An 11258-nucleotide genomic window follows, 5' to 3' on the forward strand; every position below is an offset into this window, starting at 1 on the left:
CAACTATTTGACACGTGATTGGCTAGAACGTTTCGTCGACGTCAATCTTGAGCTTGTCACGAACAGCTGATCAGGCACCTGGTTATGATAGAAGTAAGTGTCACCAGTTCGACAACAACACGTTAATATAGTTGTGTGTTTCTTATATTTTGAGGTACGTTAGTTTTAAATCATTTTAGCCTTCTGCCGAGGATCGTGGATAGTCATTTCATTCACGATTATGAATGTATCCTCAATCCTCAATCTTAAGACATGTTGGCACGAATTGTCCCAATGTGCGGTTTTCCTCTCTGGTGCGTTTTCCTCGACGTATTTTCTTCTCTGTGCTTTAAATTGGTATGCGCTGGTTAAGATTGGGAATGTGGAACAGCAGTATTAAATCTGCCCGTTCTGTCAATGTAATGTGCCACTGTTTGTAGTTTGGCTTTTGTCTCTTCTGTGTTCTCGCCGTCCAGTCTCGTTAGCATAGTAGCTAAATTCAAGTTTCTGACCCCGACCTCTTTGGATATTTGGTGTAGCATATCTTCTCATTCGTTTTCATAGCAGGGACACTCCAGAAGGAAATGTAGTCTGACGAGAAAGCTGCATATTTACTTAAAAAATGTGGTTATTTACACGTTTCGCTGTCAACATGATGTGGGCAGTCTGTGGAAACTTCCTTTGTATTAAGTTTCCACGTTAACACTATTTTACTTGCTTATAAACAATCCGATCTTCATTGACTATTGACTAAATTATTTTATGTCGACATTTTGCAGACTGACCAGGGATGCACACATGCGGGTCAAACATTCTTAATCATTAATGGTCAGAAACCATGATCAACCATGCAACGTAAGAAGTAGAATTTGTTAAAGTGTCCGAGTACCATGCCCACCTGAGGCCCGCCACCTTTCCCCTATGCCTTAATTCCCCCCTCCCCCCTCAATTTGTCTCGTGATGCATGTCATTTTATAATTTATGTTTGAGGCAAACACCTTAACATTTTTTAAAGATCTATTAGGTATATTTGAACATGAATCTTTAGATCGATCTGATTACACATTCTCAATCATTTCTTATTCCAATTTATAAGATATTATAAAAGTAAAACAAAGAATTATTCAAAATAAATGCATGCATGACTCTGTGCACCATACTAATGGCTATGGCTTGTCTGTATTTAATAAAATTGTGTAGGCAGGCACAAATATGAGATGTTATGATATGTGAGAAATATTATTTATCATCATGGCCATAATTGATAAACAACTTTTCATTTATGGTTTTAAATCTGATGCTAAGTCATTATACTGTCATTTTAAATCATCCCTCTTAGTGTACATTTACATTTTGTGTCTTTATTAATTTGTTCAGTTTTCTTATGTTTAGTTTAAAGGCATTATATTATATTTAATATTTATTTGTAATATTGATTCACTATCAGTATGACGTCTTGTACAGGACCGCAATAATCCCATACGTATCGGAAATGAACAGAATCCGGGTCCGTTCACCTTAAAACATGAAGATAGTATAACGTATCCACTTGTAACCTACGGAAGATGTCAAGTTTAAATTGTTAACATTTACACCCTTCATCTTCCTGTTATGATGTGTCATCATTTAACTTATGATATTGTCACGTAGTACTGATATTGTATATACATGTTTTCAAGGTCGAAAAAATGTACAACAATAACAAAAAAATGCAGTCTGATTTATCACAAACATTTCCCGAGTGTAGTCTCTTTCTTATCAATCTAATTAAAAATAAATCCTTTAATTGCTCCTGTTCTACTATGTATTTAAAGGATTTAATCTTAATTAGATTGCTTTATTATGAGATTGGCTGTTCACCTTAAAACATGATCGCTCTCATTCAAATTCGCCCCCTTTCACTTTCACACCCTACACGTTCTTACCAAAAGTCTGTTTGCACCCTATACGTTTGCTTTTGTTTATTATGAAAACAATGATAAACATATTTATAGCAATACTAATACTGCCCAATTAATATTCTAACCAAAACTCGATTTTTTTTCATTATTTCATAATAAATTGACATTCTAAAAACATTTTTTTGTGTTGATGGTTTGGTTAGAGACTTGCAATGACTATATATTTTTTTCATTGTTTCAAAATAAAGAGGCATTCTGGCAACGGTTTTGTGTTGAATAAATTTAAATCATGTTTTGGTTAGTGTATTTGTATTGCTATTAAAAAAAATTACTAGGGATGCTCAGGTCCTTATGATAATTTACATATAAGTGTTATCTGTTATCAGCAAAGAGTTCAAGTTTTGGCAATCAGTAAACCAAAAAAATACTAGATAGTACAGCGGTTTATATTGCCATACAAGCTAGAGCAATGATAAGGTATTATAAATAGACGCAATTTAAGTTAAGATTTCATTTCAAATCATTAACTATGAAACCGTTCTGAACGTGGTTTTGCATCTTGACTGAAATTTGAGATAATGACACTATTCCTATTTTATCAAAGCTAATTGCTCTTTTTAGAAAACGAAAGAAAAGATAAAAAAAAATTGATACTTCTGTGTTATTCTATCCGAAGTAGTCGTTTCATATCTTCGGGGCGAAACCCCTCAGATATAAAAGCATAGTCTAATACTTAATTGTGACATATCACATTCAACCAGATTATACGTTACATATTGGAACAGTATATTTAACAATATACTAGAACACACCCGTGATATAGCGGGTCCGTGACTGAATTAAAGTATATAACTATGTGTAAGCCTTATTTTAGTATTGGTATTGTCATCTGATAAAGTCGTGCCGATTATAAGATACACAATTTTATCTGCTTTCAAATCTTTTTGTTTGAACCCGTCGACCTGGAACTTATTATTGGTAATATTCATGTCCTGGAATTGAGCATTTTCTAATCAACAGCATTGTCCAATAAAGTTGAATTCTTTGATTCGCTGTTTTACGTCATGCCCGCTAACACATTGAAAACTGTACCTATACGCCTTGTTTCAAGTCCAGATTTTTAGTAAAGTCTTACTGATTAAAATTCTACAATTAGTTGTGTCAACCCTGTGATTATGACCCGTGTATATAGCAAAATTAAATACACCGTTTGGTGGTGCGCCTGTCAGATGCGGAACGTACAGATAAGGTAATAGGTAACAGGTGAATATACTATTGGTATCGGTATCGGATTCGACCCGGAACTTGTTAATTATTGGCATTATTAATTATGTGGAAAACAAAAGGGTCTGGAGTGGTGTAATTTTTAATCTACACCATTGTCCTATATTAGTTATATATAAAGTTGAATTCTTTGATTTGTCGTTTTTACCCGATGACGGCTGATAAATTGGACCTCGTAATTTTAGTATTATAGATGTGCTCCTATTTACATGCATGCGCTTGCCTATGTACAAAATGTATGTAAACAGACATTCTCGTTATCAACATCGATATGATGATATAAGGAATCTTATATTAATTGTTCAAACAAGAAGAGGGGGGGCAATACTTTTTGTGTTAACCTGTTATGGCCCTTTTCAAGGTGTTGTTAACTGTTATCTGAGATCAATTTAAGCTGTTTAACTGTTTTCAACCCACTTTGTTAACTGTTATCAGCATTTCTGCATTTTTTGTTAACTGTTTTTGCCAAAATCGAGGTGTTGTTAACATGTTAACGGACCCCGTATTGCCCTCCCTCAAGAAGGGATTTAATTTATATATCCCATTTCGATGCATTCCACTTTTTAAATTTTAAACACTGCTCGTGTTTCAGCAGTATGTTAATACGCTTTTAAGAAGACAATCATCCTTTGCAGCAGCACGGCCTTTTAGTTTTGCACTTTTTGCCCATAAGGATTATAACATGATTGTATGTATTCTGTAAACAACATCCAGACCCTCAGGTTAGGTGTATAAGTTGTCTGGTTTATTTACTCACACCCACCCAACATTGCCATATTGATTAATAACAAATTGGCAAAGCAATGTGATGGGTAAATATCAGTTAAAATAAGTTGTACTTACAAACTTTATTGTACTTTTACAGACAATTCATCAATTAAACTTTGTGTCAAGTTTACTTTTAATTCAATAAATGTGTATTCCTTAATTATTAATAATAATTAAGAAATACACTATATGACATTGAAGACAAAGAAATAAAAGTTTTACATCAGAGGAAATGACTGTGCACTTCTTTCTTGAAGGATCAACACACAAAAGGAAAAGTGCATATCTTTATGCATCACTTGCAGTAGTTGAGATAATTTTGGATACACACAAAAAACTGTGAACTGAGTCAGAATTATAATTTAAACATCATATGTGGTACCTGCATGTACTTACTGGTACACGTATATATATTGTTACTTTGTAATTCACAACATTTTACATGAATATAGGAATATTCTTTGCATGTTACATGTGAAATAAAAAAAGACAAGTATAGAAATAAAGAATTATCTATTACAACATTATCATATAAAAACCAGCAGGATGATATATGTCTACATTTATTATGGATCATGGAAACCTACAAGAAAGTATTGTACATGTATGGATTGTAATTATCAGTTTTAATTCAATGTGACATATGCAATGCTTTTTGTTTTAATTTTGAGAAAACTATTTGAAATGAATGAAAAAGTTATCATAAGTTTCTTTGACATTGAAACTTTTGAAATAGACATATATGTATTTAATAGGCAGATAATACTCATAATGAACTCAATGCTTTCACATGCATACAATTTTATTGAATAAACAAATAGTTTTAACTCAAGGAAATTACTTTTTTAATGTTTTTTTTTCTATAACAATTTACTGTTTTATACTGAAAAGACTGCAATGAATAAATGATGCATGTTCAACAAATGAACATAGCTCTAGAAATTCTTGCTTACATGCAGCTGATATAGTTTTAAAAAGACCCATTCACACATGTTATGTGACATTTATTGATCCTAATAATTCAGTGAACTAATTAGAAATGTTTTTAAATAAAAACATTTAAAAAAACTTTAACAGGGCTCAGCAGATGACTATTTCTCATGAAAGATGAGTTTGATGGAAGGGGCTTCATACTACCATTGCTTGGTGCTTGTTTAAGTATTTTCCCCTATCATGAGAATCATTTTGTTTTCGAAATACTGTTTTGCCGTTCGTCATCACGTTATTTTACTCTCGATTTAACTATGCCAAACCTTGGTAATCTAAAAGTCGTTAAGACCCAATGATAATCAAATTTAAGAAAGTAAACAAGATAATTTTATTTGCAATCGACACATATGACACACATGTGCAGTTAGAAATGAACATATGGTTACGAAAGCTCTTTAATACAAAGTATAACGTTAGCGCATTCCCCCTTTTTCTCTTCGTATGTACGGTGATACTTTAAAGATGCATTAACACCTCAAGAGTAAAAATAAATAAAAATAACATTATTTTATATCTTTAATGTGTCTATTTCTAGTCAAATTTATCAACATGTCGATTATTTCTTTCCCGGCATTTTTACACCGAAAAGGGGAATAATCGATCTGAATCAATTCAGTGTTTAAATGTCGCCGCGTAAGGACTTGCATATCATTTATCTATAAAGATCGCATTGGCACACCCCGTTAACATTTATTGATCTCTTTAAAACTTGGCATATTTATTCTTAGAAAGCTCATGAATACCAAGATTGCTGTTTCTTGTTTTTAAAATGAATACAACATTTAAAAATTGACAAGATAGTTGACTTTTGGTGTGGCCACGGTTGGATTGTATGTCACTTCTGTTATTTTTTATTATAAAAGGGCACATTTAAAGAAAGAAACAGCTGTTACAGGAAAGATAACATCTTTGTCAACCAAATACAACTTTATTTTCATTCATTTGTCTAGTTCTTTGGGGTGCGCCAGGCTCTTGAAGTTGGACGTTCAAACGCCATCTTTGAATGCTGGCCGTTACCATGGTAACCAGGTGGAGGGTTCTGAGACACCAGAAATTAAAACTTTGGATGATATTAGGGATGACAAAAATAAGTTCTGGGTAAGAAAGTTTCTAGACTAAAATTCTAAATCATTTCAAATTTCATTGATTTTTATATAAATAAATAGCCGATTTACTCCAGAACAGCATTAACCTACCTGCGTAATATTCAGTTATATTGACAACGATGTGTGAACGAAACAAACAGACATAATACGTAACAAGAATGTGTCCGTAGTACACGGGAGCCCCAATCGCACTATCCTTTTCTATGTTCAGTGGACTGTGAAATTAGGGTCAACACTATAAATCGGCATAAAATTAAAAAGATCATATCAAAAGGAACATGTGTAATAAGTTTCAAGTCGATAGGACTTCAACTTCATCAAAACATACCTTGACCAAAAACGTTAACCTGAAGTGGGATGGACAGACGGACAAACAGACGGACGAACGGACGAACGGACGCACCGACCAGAAAACATAATGCCAATTAATGGGGCAAAAAATATTTAAAATAGGGGTACAGCAGTCACCATTGTGTTATAATCTTGATCACGTAAAAGACAAATCAATACGTTACAAAGAAATTCTCCAAAAGGCATATCGACAAAGTACATTTGAAAGACAAGAATTCAAGAATTTACCATAGCAAAATAACACAATGACGTGATGAATAAGTACAGAGCAGAGTCATATGTTGCGAAGAAAGAAAAAAAAGGGCATATGCACAAAGGATATTAGCAAAAATAAAATAACAAGAATATAAAAAATGTTCACAGCAGAATAACATAATGATTGAGTGTACAGGAACAGAGTCCCGTCAAATGGATATCAACATAAAACAGACTAAACAGTATATTGGATATATGCATGCAGACACGATTTTATGTTATTTTTTTAAGATATTTGCATCAGGATCTTTTGAAACTGAAATTAAACAAATGTTGACCTCGCTGGTGATTGTTTAAAGATGAAACAAATCATGCTCTTGCCATGTGATACAGAGATATTGTCTTTTAAATTTGCTTAGTAACTTTATTCAAGTTGTTTTAATCTTTGCTGCGTATCAAAAGAACCCATTGGAATTTTCCTTGAACATCGGTGATATATATAGATATAGGAAGATGTGATACGAATGCCAATGAGACAACTCTCCATCTAACTTCAATTATAAAAAGTTCGGTCTTCAACACGGAGCCTTGGGTCACACCAAACGGCAAGCTATAAAGGGCCCTTAAAACATTACTAGTGTAAAACCATTTGTACGGGAAAACAAACGGTCTAATATATATTAAAAAAAATGAGAAACGAGAAACACTTATGAACCAAAAAAAAACCCAAAAAAAACGACAATAACTGAACATCAGATCAAACAATTGAAGTGGATTAAAAGTTTTAATGGTACCAAACCTGCTCCCTTATCTGAAGCAATAGTTGAACATCACAACATAGACAGACACAAAATAAAATATCAATTGGAATTGCTTAGGTCAATCAAGAAACGTAGTATATTGCTATGCAATGTTAAACAGTTTTAGAAAAACAAACGTTTCGGTTAAAAGTAACCACTATAAAATTAAAAAGAAATCAATCAAAATTTGCATTTACTTTTATTGTTCCCTCCTAAACTAGCAAACGACGAGTACATCAGGCGATATCATTTTGTGTAAACATTTTAACAGAGTGAAGAGGTCTCCTAGCATCTAAACTGTTAGACTTACGAATCGACATGTATACTATTGGGGATATTATTATGAACGTATTAGTGATGTGAAGAAACTGTAGATGAAACAGGAGGAAGGACAAAAATATGTACATCAATATACCGATCCCTCTTAATTAATGATGTGTTCGATATTTTCATGCCGAAAAAAATCTTTTGAAAAGATATATGTACAAGTATTTTTGTATATATTCCTTAGTTTAATCTGCTTCCGTATGTGATGCCTAAAAACACTATTATTAGGATGACATGCAATGATCGATGACAGAAACCCGCTAAAAAAAATTCTTTTCAAAACTAAAGCATTCGGAAAAGTATACCAATCGTCCATTGATGTTTTATTTTGCAATTTTGACAAAAAATATGCTTGATGTAGTTAGAAATCGATAGAAAAGACAAAAAATTCGGGTTCCTATATTTGGTTTTTATCTCATAGATTAAAATCATTTTTTTTAAGACCTACATTGTATTTTAGCGCAAACTTACATCGACGTGGATTGTTTTAAATTTACATTGTTGTGTAAAAATTCAGACCGAAGTCAACAACGGTACACAAAATGCTTACCTTAGTTGACTACGTATGGTGACAAAAAGTAACCAATAGTGTAATCTAATCAAGCGTTACGTTACGTCAGACAGTGACATAACTTGCTCCAATACACAGCATATTTTTTTCCCTTTGAAACTTCTCGCCCAACTGATATGAACTTTATTGTCTCCCCTTTCCGTTAAAATATAAATGCACATGTTTAACAACGTAGCGAACATAACGCAGAAAACATGAATGTTTTCCTGCTTCGACCTCTGAATTATTTATCCTTAAGGAAGTGTGTTATTGCTTAAAATTTGAAAGTTGAATAAAGATATCTAATAACAATTGCAATCATATGATGATAACCAAATGTTATAGTTTGGTGTATTTGTGGTTTGTGAGGCACATTATACAATAACTAGCTTGTAATACGGAAATTATGAACGTTCCCCAACTTTTAAACCGATAATATAAGAACTTGAATGGTATATTTATTGCTTTTCGTAATGATAATTACACAGTTTAATCTAAAGCCTGAACTAATATCCCAGGCCCGCGACTAGAAATTGAAGACGGCTCTTAAAATGTGTTTGTCAGATGTCGACCACACTACATCTTGAAGCATCGAATTTTATTTATTGATTTTTTTTCTAAAATAAATATCGTTTTTACACATCTGTTGTTTAAACAATTTCCTCGAATTTTACAGGTATACATGGTTTTCTGATTGGATAGATTGAAGATCGATATGAATTAAATATACTTATTGTGCTTGTTGATATTTATAACAAATAGCTCTTTTGTGTGTGATGATTGACAAATTAGATTCAGTAATTTACAAAGCCAAATCTTTTAGGCACATTTTATGATATATAAAAGAGAGCAAAGTTTGAAAGTACAGTTTATTCATCAAACATCTTTACAAAAATATCAGAAATAAACGAGCAATTACAACATAAATTTAAATTTACTGACATACATTGAATACCATTCATTGGATAAATATCGATTTATATTTACTGACATACATTGAATAACTCATGCACGCTTTTGAAAATTTTAAAAGGAATAAAACCCCAAAAGCCAATGCAGTCCCCCCATTTTACAATACATTCATCTAATTGTTTGTCCTTTTTTGCTTTTGACAATAAACTTACTACACAAAGGTATGCAATAAAAATCAATACATCGATAAGAAACGCAATAAATAACGCAATACTAAACAACAAAATAATACTATAGATAATGATTATAATGAACAATTTTGGTATAAACAAAACAGCTTGATACGTGTACAGAACATTGTTCATTTTCTTGATCCTGTAGTATTTCATTTATTTCCGCAACCATGATTAAAACTTTTTGTAACGTGGTTGTTGCTGGTATATCTGAACGCAATCAATTGAAAATGCAATAGAATACCATATGCCAAATTTTGTTAGAGTAGTTATCCTTTAAGTAACCGAAACATTTATGATTCGATGGCTTATCGTATTAACTGGGAAATATTTTGTGTAGTACTACATAAAACGAAACTATAGACAGTTTAGTTTATGCGTATTTATGGTATATTCAATATAAGCTTGATACTTCTTAATGTTTGTAAACAATTTTCATATCTATCGTTAACCGTTATTGTTTGATTGTCAAACAGGGGCAACTTAAACCAATGTGTTAACTTCTTGTTGTAATGGTATAGAGTGTTCATGCTCTGGAAAGTGTGACACTTTATTACTATTGTCTGCTTTTTTCTTGTGCATTTACTTTTTCTTTGCAACTGGACGAATGCCTTCCAGCAAACTAATAAACTAAAATCAAGAGATGTAGTATGATTGCCAAGTTAAAGGGAAGTATGTGTAAGTATTTTTAGGCAACCGTTCTTCGACAATGAAAAACAAATACGGTCGAGTCGATTATAAAAAGGCTCCGGAATGCTCACTTAACTTTGACAATTGAGTTGAGACTCATGTTGTTTTTGTTTGTAAATTCCAGTGTAACATATGCATGTAATGCATATATGTGAAATGCCCACATTATCCTATTGTTATAACGTATTTATTCATGTTATTGTTTGGGTTCGAATATTTCTTGTAAATTTTTATCTTTCACGCGGCGCATTGGATGCACTAAATTTAAATTCATAAAACATGTAAAATGTATTTTTTTATTTAAACGACAACATGTCTGAATCAATCTCGCGTTATTTGATAACTGCTATTTTATTTCCACTTTTTACGTCTGTAACCTTGGAATATATATTAAAAATATTAAACATATTGCTTTTGCTTATCTCACAATTTAATCAAAATCGAATTTTCCAAAACCGTTCATTTTGTTATTTTTGGTGGCGTCGACCGAGCATAAAAAGGCGAGACCTGAAATTCACTAATATCTTGATTATGTAAGACGGATTGCACTACATTTCGATTAGATACATACATTTATGTGAAACAGAATTTATATGCGGTAATCTCTTTCATTAAATCGTACATTGTATATGTACACATTCCATTATTTTGACAACATAATATACACATGGAAAAAAGTATTGCAACACCAAATTGAAATTCGAATTAAAAAAACACTTTTTATTTTTTGGTTAAAAATTTGTTGAAATAGAACTAATTAAACATTATTTAAATACCACCTGAGTTTAATCAATAAATATTGACTCTATCAGTTCTTGTCCGCACATGCAGCTACTGTACTCGTAAAAACTAAAACCGATGTTTTTATCCTCATTGTTTTCAATACTTAAAATAACCAAGTTTATAAATTTATGTTATTGACACCTTGTAATTGGTCATCCACAACTCATAACTGGAGCAAGATAGCAGATATCAAGCGTAAGGGAAGCAGGTATGTCGCTGTGATAATTGCACGTATTATTGGTCATCACCATTCCACTTTAAGTCGTTTTGAGAATAAAAATCAGGCAACAAACGATGTTAAAGACCTTCCGAGGTCAAGAAAACCCCCTATAACATCTGCTAGGGAAAATAAAGCATAATGAAGGTTGATCAGAAGGAAACCCATTGCA

The sequence above is a fragment of the Mytilus galloprovincialis genome, chromosome 5 (assembly GCF_965363235.1).
Source record: "Mytilus galloprovincialis chromosome 5, xbMytGall1.hap1.1, whole genome shotgun sequence".
Lineage (NCBI taxonomy): Eukaryota > Metazoa > Mollusca > Bivalvia > Mytilida > Mytilidae > Mytilus > Mytilus galloprovincialis.